Source organism: Rutidosis leptorrhynchoides, chromosome 3 (genome assembly GCF_046630445.1).
Source record: "Rutidosis leptorrhynchoides isolate AG116_Rl617_1_P2 chromosome 3, CSIRO_AGI_Rlap_v1, whole genome shotgun sequence".
In the NCBI taxonomy this organism is placed as follows: domain Eukaryota; kingdom Viridiplantae; phylum Streptophyta; class Magnoliopsida; order Asterales; family Asteraceae; genus Rutidosis; species Rutidosis leptorrhynchoides.
This window is the reverse complement of record NC_092335.1, coordinates 211,585,593-211,597,833: the sequence shown is the minus strand read 5'-3', so window position 1 is coordinate 211,597,833 and position 12,241 is coordinate 211,585,593.

The window sequence follows — 12,241 nt, the reverse complement described above, 5'->3', positions numbered from 1 at the left end:
CATTAGAGTTAAAGCCACTTCCAAACCATTTGGAATATGCTTATTTACATGGTGAATCTGAATTACCTGTAATAATATCATCTTCTCTTACTGAAAATGAAAAATCACAACTCATTTCTGTGCTAAAAGCTCATAAACCAGCTATTGCATGGAAAATTCATGATATTAAAGGAATAAGCCCTTCGTATTGCACACATAAAATCCTTATGGAAGAAGGTCATAAAATGTATGTGCAACGCCAACGAAGACTAAATCCTAATATGCAAGATGTTGTTAAGAAAGAAATTATTAAACTGCTAGATGCAGGTTTAATTTATCCAATCTCTGATAGTCCATGGGTAAGCCCAGTTCAATGCGTACCTAAGAAAGGTGGCATGATTGTCATCACAAATGAGAAAAATGAGCTTATTCCTACTAGGACTGTAACAGGATGGCGTGTTTGTATTGATTATAGAAAATTAAATGACGCCACCAGAAAAGATCACTTTCCCTTACCTTTTATTGATCAAATGTTGGAAAGATTAGCCGGAAATAGTTACTATTGTTTTCTTGATGGTTTTTCCGGATATTTTCAAATTCCAATAGCACCCGTGGACCAAGAGAAAACCACATTCACGTGCCCTTATGGTACTTTTGCTTACAAACGTATGCCATTTGGACTTTGCAACGCCCCTGCAACCTTTCAAAGGTGCATGATGGCTATTTTTCACGATATGATAGAAGAATGCATGGAAGTTTTCATGGATGACTTTTCAGTCTTCGGTGATACATTTGAATCATGTCTAGTTAATCTTGAAAGAATGCTTATTAGATGCGAACAATCGAATCTAGTACTTAATTGGGAGAAATGCCATTTCATGGTTAAAGTAGATGTAATTGCTAAACTTCCACATCCCACCAATGTTAGAGGAGTTAGGAGTTTTCTAGGGCATGCCGGTTTTTACCGACGTTTCATAAAAGATTTTTCTAAAATTGCCACTCCTATGAATAAACTCCTAGAAAAGGATGCTCCATTCATCTTTTTGGATGAATGCATCAAATCTTTTATTATTCTTAAAGAAAAACTCACTAATGCACCGATCATGATAACTCCAAATTGGAATCTACCATTCGAACTTATGTGCGATGCAAGTGATTTTGCAATGGGAGCCGTTTTAGGACAAAGGATTGAAAAATGATTTCAAACTATTTATTATGCTAGTAAGACGTTACAAGGAGCACAAACAAATTACACAACTACTGAAAAAGAACTCCTTGCTATTGTCTTTGCTTTTGACAAACTTCGTTCATATCTAGTTCTAGCAAAAACGGTGGTCTATACCGACCATTCTGCTCTTAGATACCTATTTTCAAAATAAGATGCTAAACCAAGATTAATCCGTTGGATCTTACTCTTACAAGAGTTCGATATTGAAATCCGAGGTAAAAAGGGAGCAGAAAATCTCGCCGCTGATCATCTTTCTCTTCTTGAAAATCCCGAATTAGAAGTTCTAAATGAATCGGCCATACAAGACAACTTTCCCGATGAATAACTATTGAAGATAGATTATAATGAAATTCCATGGTTTGCAGACTATGCAAACTATTTAGTATGTGGATTCCTTGAAAAAGGATTATTGTACCAAAAATGAAAGAAATTCTTTAGTGATATAAAACACTATTTCTGGGAAGATCCACATTTGTCTAAAAGTTGTCCCTATGGAATAATACGCCGATGTGTATTCGGGGATGAAGCTAGTCAAATCTTAAACCATTGTCACACAGGACCAACAGGAGGGCATTATGGGCCTCAAATCACAGCAAGAAAAGTTTACGATGCTGGATTCTATTGTCCTACAATTTTCAAAGACACACACCTTCTTTGCAAATCCTGTGATGCTTGTCAAATGGATGGAAAAATAAGTCAACGTGATGAAATGCCATAAAATGTCATTCAAGTATGTGAAGTATTTGACATTTGGGGTATTGACTTTATGGGTCCATTTCCAAAATCTCATAATAATCTCTACATTCTCGTTGCCATTGATTATGTATCTAAATGGGCGGAAGCACAAGCTCTCCCAACTAACGATGCACGAGTTGTAGTCAACTTTTTAAAACGTCTTTTTGCAAGGTTCGGAACACCGAAAACTTTAATAAGTGATCGGGGTACTCATTTTTGTAACAATCAACTTGAGAAAGTTCTCAAAAGATATGGAGTAACTCATAAAATCTCCACTGCTTATCATCCACAAACAAGTGGACAAGTTGAAAATACCAACCGAGCTTTAAAACGTATTCTAGAGAAAACCGTAGGATCAAATTCGAAGGAATGGTCCATTAAATTGGAGGATGCACTCTGGGCTTTTAGAACATCCTACAAAACTCCAATTGGAACCACATCTTTTAAACTCGTTTACGGAAAAGCATGTCATCTTCCAGTAGAAATTGAACACAAAGCATTTTGGGCTTTGAAGACATGTAATCTAGATTTACATGAAGCCGGACGTCTACGGTTAAGTCAACTAAACGAATTAGAAGAATTGAGACATGAAGCATACGAAAATTCATTAATCTATAAAGAAAGAACGAAGAAATGGCATGATAAAAGAATCAGAAGTTCAAAAGAATTTAAAGAAGGAGACAGAGTTCTTCTTTTCAATTCACGATTCAAGCTATTTCCTGGAAAATTGAAATCAAGATGGTCTGGACCATTCATAGTCAAAAGAGTTTTCCCATACGGAACAATAGAGTTAATAAATTCAAATGGGATTGAATTTAAGGTTAATGGTCACAGAGTTAAACATTACATACATGGTCCGATGGAAGTTGACAATGAAGTCAATCATAATTTCACCATCCGAGAAAACCCTCAAAATGAAAACATAAATATGTTATCAACAACATGTGAAAAATCAAAATTGGAAAATAGGGAGGATTCAAATTGGAGTGATGAAGAAGAATTCTTACACAAACCTCCCATTCCAAGAAACGAAGAAAAATGGGAACAAGAAGTTCAAATAGAAGTGAAAGAACCAAGAAAAGAACACCCGAAAAAGGTTTACAAACCAACTCGACTTACTAAAGCAGGAGACCCGGGTGAATTTATCATTTCTTACTTGCTTAATGATGGTACTGTATATAATGGACTCGCAGATTTAGGAGCAAGTGCAAATATTATGCCTCTTTCGTTATACAAAAGATTAGGTATGGGTAAATTAAAACCAACCAAAATAGCTGTTCAATCATTTGACCTAACCATTAAACACCCGGTTGGAATAGCAAATAATTTACTTGTTAACGTGGGAAGTTTGACCTTTGTTACAAACTTCATAGTTATTAATATGGAGGAAAACCTTGATATTCCTCTAATTTTAGGTCGCCCATTTTTAGCAACTACCGAGGCATTCATTGATGTAAGAGAAGGTAGAATGGCACTTAGGGATGGTGATACATCGATCACCTTTGTGAACCGAAAGTTTAGATCTCCACCAACCAAAACTGTTAAACCGATAAAAACGCATAAGTGTGGGGAAGATGAAGAAACACTTAATGATGATCCGATCACAAAGAACCCCGTTGATGATAAGAAATTAGATGAACCCGTTTTTAACAGTTCAACGAAAAAACTTTATAAATGGATTCACGATGCTAAGATTAAGGGAAACTTTAAGTTATGTAACCGATTAATATCCAATTTATCGCCAAAAGAAAAGGCGATGTTAGTTGGATTTGTGAAAGTTACGGAGGAAATCAACAAATGGATTGAAGTAAAAGTCAAAGATATACAAGTTGTTGATGATCCAATTAAAAATAACGTTAATCACAATTTCAACTAAGTGTGGGGAGGTTCGAATCTTTTTAGGGTAATATGTATTTCTATTAGAGTTAGATATTCTGTTTTCGTGTAGTTTTCAAGAATGGAATCGGAATGGTCTTTCCCTAGCAGACCCTAAAGAACTAGTCTTCTTCCCCCATTCTGAATTTTTATTTTTTTTAGGTTTTACGAGATGAAGAATTCCTGTGAACTAAACCATGATCTAATGCTACACGCTTTGATCACTAAACGTAATAATGACATACTCCCGAGTGACCTGGTATTAGTAATAAGAGCTAAATTGGACGGAGTAAGAAAAGAATCCAGGAACGAAAATAATAAGTTACAGTTTGGTAAAGGAAAATCGAAATCCGCAGCGAAAAGAAGAGCACAACACCTTGAAAGATGTCACAAATGCGGAAAATGGTCACACGAAGGAAAATGTTCGACGAATCAGACATATTCCAATACCGAATTCGTTACTTTATGCAGAGATGGATCGTTCATATGTTTCGAAGAAAAAACGTTGAATGCTCGAGGTTACGCCTATGTAGCTATGGAAAACCAATTAGTCCGACTATCTTATGAGTGGGCTAAAGCATGTCACTAAGAATTCTATTTCACAGGTAAGTATGTACAGTTTTTATTTTTATTTTTATTGCTTTGAACCTTTTGATAATAAACGCAAAATTGTTCGCTATAAAGTATTAAATTGATATTCAATAAAATTAGGTTTTGCGACCGAAATTATTGATGTCATACAAAAATTTATTACATCACTGCGAAATTTACAGTTTATTCTTAAGGTATAAATATCTTTAATCAATCAAACCAAAATATTTCAGAAATTCGTCAGGAGTAAAACTAGGTAAAATAGCCGAAATTACTTTACCGAAAAGAGGGGCGTATATTTTTGATAATATTTGATTGATTAAAGTGGGATAAAAGACCAAAAAGATTTTTAATTTTATTTTTACCATGTTTTTAAAATTAATATTTAAATATTAAATTATTATTGTAAATTTTTTAAAATCATCATATTTAAATTTGTAAATATTTGAAAAATTAATATTTTTAATATAAGTTTGTATGTATAAAAATAAAAATATAATTTAAGTTTGGTGTGAATTTTTAATATGAATTTTTAATTTTATGCATTTTAAATTTAAGTTTGGTGTGAATTTAAAAACAAAAATTTACTTTATTTCGTTAAGTTAAAAATATGATTTTTAAAAATTCATCGTGAGTTGAAAATTAGGTCGTTGAACCGAAATTGCTCTACCCAAGGGAGGGACGAGAACTTTTATTATCATTATTTTTAGCCTTATTGAATTAAAGTATGCCAAAAACATTAAAAAACCCAAAAATCTTTGCTTTTAAAACAACGCTTTAAAATGACAAAATTTTAAAATTTTGTCGAGGGATGGACTAGGACAATGATCCGAAACGCCCTCATCCTAAAAAGAAACAAAATTTAAATTTCTAATTAATTATATGTTTTATTAAGTTTAAGGTTTTTATAAAAAAAAAAAGAAAAGAAAATTCTGCACTCGCGGTACTTTGTGGATACCCACTACCGCACTCGCGGAGGTCTGGAATCCCAGACCAAATAAACTGGTCGAACAGACCAGTTTCCACACACCCATATTTTTTTTTGTTTCTGCGAAAAACCCACAAAAACCACTCCCAAAATCGAGATTTTTCACCGATAAACATCAAATTTTTTGCTAAAATCATGTTGAGAAGGATGCTACCAAGAAGTTACTCAAGAAAATCGGTAATTTCTACATCTAAACACCCTTTAATTCGGATTATTAGTGTTCTTGAACAAAAATATTCATAATTTGATTTTGATGATTTCTAGTGTAATTGTGTTTAAATTGATTGTATATTGTGCTTATATAACCTAGATTGATGCTATTTAACATGATTAGAAGCCTTAAACTTCAAATTTTGAGTAATCTAGGGTTTGTGTTCTTGAGCAAAATTGGGGCTTTTTGATATAAACGGGTTATGGCTGAATTTTGTTGTTAGTTTATACTAAATTGAGTAGTGTAACATGTTTAGGTTGCTAAATGATCAAAACTTTGATCCTAAACATGATTTTCAAGAATTAAAGTGGACTTTTTGAGTCAAAAATGCATGAACTCAATTTAATTGATATGAATGCCAATTGAATCTTGTTTAATTGCTAGTAATGATTATTTTGACATGTTATTTGAGATAAAAGCTAAAGAACATTGTATACATTCTCATATATGTTCATTTGTAAAAGTGTAGAATTGTTAATATTATAAAAATGTGTATAAAGTTTAATATAGATTAAACATGTCATTGTAATTGTTTTGATTTATGATTTTGCTAACACTAATGCATATTTGGATGCACAAAAATTGTGTTTAATGTGTTTTGCAGACTGAAAGGGGTGAATCTTCATCCGCATCTCAGGCTCACAATGCTCCTCCTGAGAATGCAGCAGAACAGGAGATTAATAACCTATATAGACAAGATCTACCGCATCAATACATACCATATTCAAATATAGAATTGGCAGATTTACATCCTAATTTAAGGTTTGATCGACATTGGATAGATTATCCAAAATACCAGAGGAACTTGCACACCCTTCAGTCAAATGTTGTTGAAGTACCTAGAGTCATAGATTGGGAACCATTAGAAACAGTTGGATTGGCTGGTTCAATCAGAGAATTACTTACACAAAGGTATGGTAATTCTACTTTTACTGATTGGGAACGTTTGTTTAATATACGTAGGCGTGTATATAGAGAATGGTGTGTGGAGTTATTGTGTAGTATTGAAATAAATGATCGGGTTTCTAATTTAACCGATCGTAGTTTTATTAGATTTTTATTAGGAGGTATGATGCGCCATATGTCTCTACTAGACATGGCTCAGGCTTTGTGTATATATACGCCTGAGAAACTAGCATCTACTGATTGTCAAATTTTGATAGTTGAGGGTAGGAGGGTTGATGAGAATTTTGATATGAATGGTGTATGGAGTAGAATGACTAGGCATACCCGATTTCAGGGGGGGAATAACTCTTATACTGATATTGATAGAGCTGAGCTAAGAGTAATCCATAGGTTCTTAGCGAATTCGATTACACAGCGAGGTAAGAACAAAGAAAAAGTAAATGAGAATGATTTATTTTATTTCATGTGTATTCGAGACCCACAGAGCGCTGTGAGTATACCTTATTGTGTGGGTTATTGTTTATCAGCTATAGTTAAGAGTATACGGCCTAATGGTATAATAGGAGGTGGTATCTTTGTTACCCTAATTGCTGAGTATCTTGGTGTCGATAGAAATTGGGGGGGATTAATAATTGCAGCACCGGAACCCCGTGATACAATTGGTTTGAAAGTATATCTTGGTGCTAAGGTTTTAAAGAAAAAACATAACGCTGCATCATCATATGATGGCTCGCACCCACAGGTCGAAAGAGATCAGCAGCAAGGTAACGTGGGAGGGGGGAATGAGATGACAGAAATGCAACTTTTTATGGCTCATCATGAGTATAAAATGGCTAGACAACGAGCATTTCAAGATTGGCAGTATCATCAAAACCAAATCATGAATCATCATGCACACATAAATGCAACTTACATTGCAACTCCAATGCCCGTATTTCCTCCCTGGACTATACAGACTCGACCACCGTAACCTACATATGACCCAGCTCAAGCATTCTACAGTACATACGGCTATGAATGGGATCCCTACTGGCACCATCCTTATCAACCTTGATTTTCTTTTACTTTTATTTTTATTTATTTGGTAACTTGTAATTTTATACTTTTAATATTTCTTTTGATACTTCAATAGTTTTTATAATTTTCTAACTTTTCTTATTAGATTTTTAATAATTCTTGAATGTGGGGTGATATACCCAACTTCAAAAATATTATATATATGTTTGTAGTTTATCTCGTGTACAAAACAGGGTTAAACAGCATATTTTCAAAGACTGGCATTAAGTTCAGCAAAAGCAACTAATTTTGACGACAAGAAGCAAAATATATGTAAAATAACAACTGCAAAAATGAACAAATGATGTGCACCATTTATCATTCAGCAAACAAACGCCAATATGTTTGGAAACTTTGGTAAAATTTAATCATTTTTCTACGCTAATCACCCTCAATAATTTAAATTGTTAATGATTTCTTGCAAATGAGGGCATTGCAAGATCTTAAGTGTGGGAAGGGGTTAAATTCTTTCGGATTTTAAAAATTTTTGACTTATACACTTGGTTACCATTAGAAATACTAGTAACGCAGTAGTTGTATTAGAATCTAGTGCTCTCTGATAATAAAGAACAACCCTAGTCTTATATACTGACTACCCAATTCTAGTAAAATTTTTCAAAATTTTCAATTAAATGAACTCAAAATCATGTTTATACATATTTATGAACGATAAAACTAGGTGTTAACACCGAAATTATTGTTACCTCCGTAAGGACATAAATTGAGAAACAAACCAAAATGTTAGAATTCATTTAAAATGGAATAGAGAACAATAAAAAGGCAAAGAAAGAAAAATAAAAGTCAAGTGTGGGAAAAATTTACCAAGTTATTTAAAACATATATCACATATTTTTGTACAAATAACTGAAGATGCTTTTGCTTTAGACTAAACTAATCAGTTTCACCCGATTTACTGTAATATATTTGAAAGAAAGATGGAGTTACACGATGAATCAATTCCATCGTTAAAAGGAAGTAAAGTCTTCCGAAAAAGACACGCGCTTCTTGATTTAGGTCATGAAGTTGTCGTCCAGACCAGCTGTAGGTTGACGAAAAATCTAGAAAAGTCATCACTAAAATCAGCAGGAAATCCACAGACCTCAACATCAAACAGGGTCGCCAAGTGGTCAGACTTATCCTAACCATCAGAGGATCTGTCTTGTAAAATGGGGAGGACGTCGTGCAAATTAGCTTGATAAGACTAATGAATCAGACCCCCAGAAAGGATAATCTCCTTAAAAGATCAAAAATCAGCTTTTAAGACTGATATTACTCAATCCTTGAGATTGACCTTAAAGATTGAGAATTACAAACTCATGGAATTCAATGATATCTAAACTCGAGCTTGAACGAGAAAATATTTTGATCAAATTACAAACAGATTTGTTTTCTGAAAACCCATTTTTAATGCGTTCATTACCATTGAATGTAAAATCCTAGAAATTTACCTGGAATTCATTAGGTCATCTGAACCAAATCGGGTGTCAACCATAAGAACGGTGGTTGCATAGCATGGTCAAAGACAGGACCTTGTGCCAGACCGGAAAATTATAAGGGTGAGCTTTACTATTGCTCCTACAAAGGATAGTAATTGCATCCGACACGTTATAGACCATAAATAAAAGCATGTCAGGGGACATTGCCTTAACAGTTGCTTGTTCAACACTTTCCTTTACAACCGGACGGTAGTTTACCGAAAAGTAATATACGAAGCAAGTATACTGGACGTGTTGCTTTTCCAATACAAGGTTAGCAAGTGGATGACACAAAACCATAAGTTTTGAGCTAAAATTTTCAAAAATGAAACCCACCAAACCCACAAAAACAATTTGCAAACATCGGTGAAGGGTTATTCCAGAAAATTTATCTAGGGTAAAAGCTAGATTTAATTTTTAAAAGATTAAATGTTTTCATAAAGATCCAATTTCCTTAAGGATCTAAATTTTTATAGTCATGTGGGACTGTAAACCACAACGTTACTACCATTGTTCATACCACCGTATAGAAATCACTGATGTACAAAGTGTGAAGAATAAAGAAGTGATTCTAGTATATATTTATTTCAAGACTATATTGCTTGAGGACAAGCAACGCTCAAGTGTGGGAATATTTGATAATGCTAAAAACGAACATATATTTAATAGCATTATCCCTCAAGAAAGACAAGCTTTTAGTTGCAACTATTCTATTTACAAGTGATATTCGTTTAAATAATAAAAGGTGAAGACAAAAGACAGATTCGACGAATTGAAGACGCAAACGACCAAAAAGCTCAAAAGTACAAAGTACAATCAAAGTGGTTCAAATTATTGATGAGAAACGTCTTGAAATTACAAGAGTACAAGACGCGAAACGCAAAATACAAGATATTAAATTGTACGCAGGGACGTTCGAAAATTCGGAACCGGGACCTGAGTCAGCTTTCAACGCGCGACGCAACGGAGCTAAAATTACAAGTCAACTATGCACATAAATATAATATAATATATAAATAATTCTTAAAATTATATATATATTATATTTATATTTTAAATCCGTTGGCAAGCTAGGATCCAAAGTGTGTGAGCTGGAATCCAGTGCTCTGCACTCGCGGAGATTCAAAGGCAAATAAATCCGCACTCGCGGAGGCAACAGTATCCAGATGGGGCCTATAAAAGGCAACGTATTTTGCTGAATTCGATCATCTTTTTCTCTTCTCATTCATACGTAAATATATATATATATATATATATATATATATATATATATATATATATATATATATATATATATATATATATATATATATATATATATATATATATATTACAATTTTAATTTTAATTTTAATTCTAATAATAAGGGTATGTTAGCGAATGTTGTAAGGGTGTAAGTTGAAATTCTGTCCGTGTAACGCTACGCTATTTTTAATCACTGTAAGTTGTGGTTAATGTTATTTTTATATTAATGTCTCGTAGCTAAGTTATTATTATGCTTATTTAAGCCGAAGTAATCGTGATGTTGGGCTAAATATTTGGGCTTTAGACCATAATTGGGGTTTGGACAAAAGAATGACACTTGTGGAAATTAGACTATGGGCTATTAATGGGCTTTATATTAACTAAATGATACCTCGTTAATTTAATATATAGACTTATAATTTGACGTATTTATATATAACCATATACGCTTGATTGGGTACGGTGGGCGGGATATCTATAAATACCAATAATTGTTCATTTTACCGGACATGAAACTGGATTAATAGTTAATAGACTTGTTGAAACAGGGGTGGATTACATTCAAGGGTAATTGGTGTAATTTTTTAACAAAGTAGTAAAACCTTGGTTTACACGGAGTCGATAACCTGGTGTATTCATTAAACAAAGTATTAAGACCTTGTTACAATTCGAATCCCCAATTAGTTAGAATATTTGACTTCGGGAATAAGAATAATTTAACGAAGACTTTCTCACTTTATGATTATGACTGATGGACTATTATGGACAAATCCGTATGGACATATCGAATAATCTAGGACAAAGGACAATTAACCCATGGGAATAAACTAAAAATCAACACGTCAAACATCATGATTATGGAAGTTTAAATAAGCATAATTCTTTTATTTCATATTTAATTGCACTTTTATTTATTGTCATTGTATTTAATTGCACTTTTAATTATCATACTTTTTAATTATCGCAATTTTATTTTATCACACTTTTATTCATCGCAATTTCATTATCGTTATTTACTTTACGCTTTAAATTAAGTTACATTTATATTTAATATTTTACATTAGGTTTTAACTGCGACTAAAAGTTTTAAAATCGACAAACCGGTCATTAAACGGTAAAAACCCCCTTTTTATAATAATAATATTATTTATATATATTTGTATTTTTACAATTATAAGTTAAAACTAATATAGCGTTAAGCTTCTTTAAAAGTCTCCCTGTGGAACGAACCAGACTTACTAAAAACTATACTACTCTACGATTAGGTACACTGCCTATAGTGTTGTAGCAAGGTTTAGGCATATCCCATCTGTAAATAAATAATTAAAACTTGTGTAATTTGTAACGTATTTCGTATTAAAAATATATAGTATTTCGTACCCCAGCTCGCACACATCAAAACCCGGTAGCTATCTTTAGGATTCGCGTGAATTAGAGCCATACCAGTTTCTAATTCTTAGGTTACCAAGCAATAATAATCAGGGGAAAATATATTCATCAATTCGTGGCAATTATCATGTCCACATAATTCAATAATAATCCGCAGAACTTCCGTCTGCATAATAATTCATTCGAGGAATGTTTTGCTTGTGTCTATCTCGTCAAACATTTATAAAAGCATTTCATGTATTCGCAGTTCAAAAATATATTTCAAAAGCATTTAATAAAGCAGTTGTAAAAACAGCGCATGTATTCTCAGTCCCAAAAATGTAAAGAGTAAAAGTGAATCAAATGAACTCACCATACTGTATTTTGTAGTAAAATACATATAACGACATTGAACAAATGTAGGGTTGGCCTTAGATTCACGAACCTATATCATGTATATATATATATATATATATATATATATATATATATATATATATATATATATATATATATATATATATATATATATATATATATATATATATATATATATATATATATATATATATATATATATATAT